General features: G+C 44.7%; 1 pseudogene; it reads left to right on the plus strand.

The window, feature by feature from the left end:
- Window positions 1-3,773: 3,773 nt before the first annotated feature.
- On the plus strand, window positions 3,774-4,331 carry LOC101597040 (annotated as a pseudogene).
- The last annotated feature ends 942 nt before the right edge of the window (window positions 4,332-5,273 follow it).

Consider the following 5,273-nt stretch of genomic DNA (forward strand, 5'->3'; position numbering starts at 1 on the left):
AGATCAGGGGCTCGCCAGAATCCTCCAGAGTTTCAGTGCCACATTGGGGCTGCTGAGGCATCCAATCATGTGGACTGAGCAGCTACTGGGTTCCTGAACTCTCAAGCCTACACATTGCTATTGTTGGACTGCTGGAAGCTAATTCAATAAAATTCCCTTTTCATACAATTCATTCTATTGGTTCTGTTCCTCTCGAGAACCCTGACTGGTACACTTTTTCTTTTACTTGCCACTCCCCTTCTTCCCAGCGTGACAAAATTCTGTGTCTCTGAAGTACAATGACAGTAACTACCATCTCTGAGATCACCCATACATCCTGGATGCTGCTAACATCACAGTGTCTCTAGTCTTTGAAATGATTTCAATACTTGGCTCACAAAATTAATCTGTAATAAATGTTTAAGGAAATACATAGACAAGTAATGCTAAGCATTGGTAATCCTTTGACTTGTGTCATTTTTTGTGCATGTGCATATGTGTGTGCATGTTCATGTGTGGGCATGATTGTGCCTTGCTTTTTAATCCATGCAGATTCCTTATAAGAATGGATCATGGAAGCTGGGCGTGGTGGTGCACGCCTTTAATCCCAGCACTCAGGAGGCAGAGGTAGGAGGATTGCAGTAAGTTTGAGGACACCCTGAGACTACATAGTGAATTCCAGGTCAGCCTGAGCTAGAGTGAAACCCTACCTCAAAAAACAAACAAGCAAAAAAAAGAATGGATCATGGGGTTGAAGAGGTGGCTTGGTGGTTAAAGGAGCTTGCCTGCAATGCCTGCTGGCCTGGGTTCCATTCACCAGCACCCGCATAAAGCCAGGTGCATATAGTGGCACATGAATCTGAAACTCACCTGGTTCCCCCTTATTCTTTTCCCTCTCTCCCTCACCTCTCTCTGTGCTCACAAATAACAAATATTTATTAAAAAAGAAAAGAAAGCTGGATCATGTTAGACACACACACCTTTGTGGTTTTATTCACTTAATAGCACATGTTAAACATTTTCCACCACAGTAAGTAGTCTCTCTATCATAACATTAAATGACTGCCTCATATTCCATGGTAGATACAAATTAACTCTGTACATAAAAACATAGAAAGATAAAATTATCAATTTCATGCTTCTGAATTTTCTCTTGGTCTTCATTTCTATTAATATGCACAATAAGGGCATACACTTCAATGTTTGTACATATCCTTGTTCCTTTTCCCAGGATTAGTAAGGAAGTGAAAGTTCTAGATAAACATGCTATTTTAATATCTATACTAGGGAAGGTTAAAAACATCAGCCTTTGTCGGTACCTTTTATTTTATGCAGGTAAGACTTGAACTCATTGGAATTTATTCTAGCTTAGGATGCATGTGCCAGAAAGATTCTCCAATAGTCACACTTCCTTCCTCTAAAAATGAAATGAAGCCCTAATCTTTGCAGACTCTACATTAATCGCTTTTTTTTTTTTTTTTTGAGTAATGTGGAAAAATACTTGACAGAAGTAACTTAAGGGAGAGAGGGCTTATGTAAGCTCACAGTTTAGAAAGTGCAGTGGCACCGTGGCTCAGTCCCCAGTGGCGCGAGCTTGCCAGGCATTTTTTTTTTTCACATCTTGGTGGATCGGGTAAACAGAGCATAGAGCTAGAAGTAGGGCATGGCCGTAAGCTTCAAAGGCCTGCTCTTGCTGGCCTGTGTCTACTATCTAGGCACCGTGTCCAGTTTGGGGTTCCACGACCTCCCCAGACTGCATCACCAGCTGGAGACCAAGAGCTAAGCACATGAGCCTGCGGAGAACATTCTATGTTTAGCCTGTACCAAGGTCTGTGGCCACCTAGCACCAAGAGCGCCAGGCTTGTGTACTAGGGTGAGCTGTGCTGATGAAGGAAATGCCCTTCCAAGGCCTCCTGTCTGGGGCAGGGTTCCACCGTCCTTCCAGGGTCTGCACAGCCATTTTCCCCACCACCTCCCTGTGTTTGTGGAAACACTGATGCCCAGCGGTGGGGCGCGGGGTGCCACTTCACAGCTCATGTCAGCACTCAAAGGTCTCATGTCATGTCCCTAGTGCCCCTTCCTGCTTTCTTTAATTGCCAAGAGGGATGAGTTTAAGGAAAGGGTTCTATGTGCTGCTGGTTTTTATTTTCAGAAATTCTGTGTTGAACCCAAACAAAATCTGCTCACATTGTGAGGCATAGCTATGCTCTAGTTTGGAGATTATCATCATATTCTGCATCTTTTTTTACTGTTTAAATATTTTATTCATTTATTAGAGAGAGGGAGGAAAGGATGGGAGAGAGAGAGAAAGGGAGAGGGGAAAATGGGTACACCAGGGCTTCCAGCCACTGCAAATGAATTCCAGACATAGACATGAGTGTCTGGCTTTATGTGGGTATGAGGGAATCAAACTCAGGTCAGCAGACTTTGCAAACAAGCACCTTTAACCACAGTGCAATCTCTCCAGCCTACCTTTGCTTTTAGAGACAAGAGATTTTCCATCTCTGTCTGGCTTCAATGCCATTTGAAATGAAAGACCAAAATATGAATGCTACCCAGATTTTATAGAGAATAACAACTCCCCAAATTATTTTTTAAAATGTAAAGCCTTTTGACCAGGTTGGTAAATATGATTCTATTTGGTCATGTAAAAATTCTGAGCGTCTACTATGTGCCAGGCACCGTCATGGAATGCCTTGGGCTAAGGAGCTGAGGAGGACAGCTCCCCATCCTCGGAGGTCTTTTGCGGTACTTAGCAGCTAGGCATTTGCATCACAAACAGCTGTGATATATGGTGCCGTCACTGTTTGTCACAGTCTGGTGTGTAGCTCATCCAAAAGAGCAGGAGGCGGCGAGGTCCCCTGCACACTAATAGGAATTATGTATGAACTGCGACATGACTTCAGTAACTCCTGTGATCCTCTGATAAATCTGCTTTGAAAGATATTCTTTCAGAGCTGGGTGAGTGCTGTGGCGCGCCCCACCTACTCAGAGAGAAACTGAAATAAAATACACACAAGCAGTTGTTTCCCAGTTGAGCTCAAGAACCAGGCTCTGCTTTAAACGGCTGTCTTCCTATTCTCTTAGACCACCCATCCGCTCAGCTTTAGCCACGTTTTGTCTTAATTGTCAGAAGATGCATTATTTGGGATTTTATTAGCTGGCCTTAAGTCAGTAGAAAATCTCCTAGCAAAATGTTCTGCCGGAAACCAGTGTTAGAATTTGGAATAAGTATTTGAGACATCTGTCAAAGGCCTGACAGAGCATGGAGAAAGAAAAGGGCGCAGCTCAGTGTGGCAGGCAAGGCCAACATGCAACCCAGAGAGGGAGGCAAGGCTCCAGGGAGTCCCCAGCCTTGCAGACCTAGACCTTCAGCTCAGCAGCAGGAAAATGAAACCAAGGATTTATTCCAGGTAGATGGTCACTGACCTCTTACAGAAGTAGGACTCCTGAATGGCCGTGCCTGTGAACAGACAAATGATGGGGTGAAATGATCCTCCTTCTGAGAGAAGATAGAAAGAAACTTTCTTTTCAGCCCTTCCTGGACTTAGGCCAACTTCTGCCGTGAGTGTGATGTACCCAAGACACAAGATTTGTCAGGGCTGGTGGTCCAGGTCTGAAGTCCCAGGAATACAGAATGCTGAGGCAGGAGGATCTCAAGTTCAAGGCCTGTCTGGGCCACATAATGTGTTTGGACCACCTTGGACAACTTAGTGAGATCTGGTCTCCAAATAAAAAATAAAAAGATGGTCGGGGCTCGGGATCCCAGGATGGGCAGTGGGTTTCTACAGGCAATGTTGAAGACCAACGTCCTTTTCGTGGGACCCTGCAAGAGTAGAAAACCAGTTATGGCCAACTTCCTGACTGACTCTTCGGACATCACCTAATACAACCCAACACAAGGAGCGAGGATCCAGAAAGGTGAGAACCCACATGTTACCAGCAACAGCAAAAGCACAGGATGTCAATTCGAGCTCTGGGACTGTGGTGGAGATGCAGGGTTCGAATTAGGCTGGCCGGCCCTGATGAAGGATGCTCACGGAGTGGTGACAGTCCTTGGTGCTGACATCCCAGGCCACAGGAAGGAGCCTGGGATGCCGTATTTCTGCTTCATCCAGCAGCAGCTCTGCAGGACAATCGGGGCTTGCAGATGGCTCACCACATGCCAGGCTCCGGAGGTGAAGGGGGGAAGCCCAGCTCTGTCTCCACCCTTGAGCAGGCTGAAGCAGGAGCACTCCAATTGCAAGGAGGACCCTGAAGAGAACCACGTGGAATTCCTAGAGGATTTAAAAAGCAACATCCAGTCCATGACTGAGAGCAGAGACCGGGAGGAGATGCAAATTATCACCTAGCTTTCCCAGACCTTCCTCTCCTCAATGAAGTCAGTTTTGTTCCCCACACAGAACCAAACATGCATCTTAACAGTGTTTTTCTCTCCCCCTGGTTACGCAAGAAAATTTCCTCATCTGCTAGAAGGTGCTAATCAGAGCTGGGTGTGGGGTGCACACCTGCAATCCCAGCGTGTGTGGGCAGGATGGGGCTGAGGCAGGAGTGAGACTTCCAGACCAACCTGGGCTACAAAGCGACACCTTGTTTTAAAGGAGGACAAGGTGCCATTCAGCCACGGATGAGCTTCTAACGATCTGTCCTCCATTACTAAGTTGATTGGAGAAATGCTATCACCAAATTCTGATTCCTTAGCCTTCAACATTTTGAAAGAACTGGGAAAATTGAGGGATTTTTTTTGTCCCTCCTTCTCATAGGTGAAGTTATAAAAATTGTGGAATTGTAACTGCTATAACCTCATAAATGCAGCAGCAATTTAATCCGTGTGTTTCTGTTTGGGTGTGATTTCCATGTCTTGAATCTGTCAGCAAATTTTGAGTGGGTGAGCATCTGGTATATACTCAGGTCTTGCTGCTCAGAACATACAGGAGGGGAACAGACAAAAATCCGTCCCTCAAGGAGCTTTCATTCCATTTTCCTCAAGAAGTTAGAGTTTAAAACAAGTTTTATGTTTTATATAGGCAAAATAAAACTGTACATTTTAAAATAACCAAATAAATAAATAAAAAGAGGACTATGGCTGGAGCTTGGTGGTAGAGTGCTTTTACTAACTTACACAGGCCCTAGGTTCAATCAGCTCAGTCACTCAAAAAAGAAAAAAAAAAGACTCAAAATTGAAATATTAAGCTTGTTTAATCAAAAGATTTTATTTAACTGGGTGTGGTGGCCCACACCATTAATCCGAGAACTTGGGAGGCAGAAGTAGGAAGATCATTGTGAGTTTGAGG

The sequence above is a fragment of the Jaculus jaculus genome, chromosome 12 (genome assembly GCF_020740685.1).
Source record: "Jaculus jaculus isolate mJacJac1 chromosome 12, mJacJac1.mat.Y.cur, whole genome shotgun sequence".
In the NCBI taxonomy this organism is placed as follows: domain Eukaryota; kingdom Metazoa; phylum Chordata; class Mammalia; order Rodentia; family Dipodidae; genus Jaculus; species Jaculus jaculus.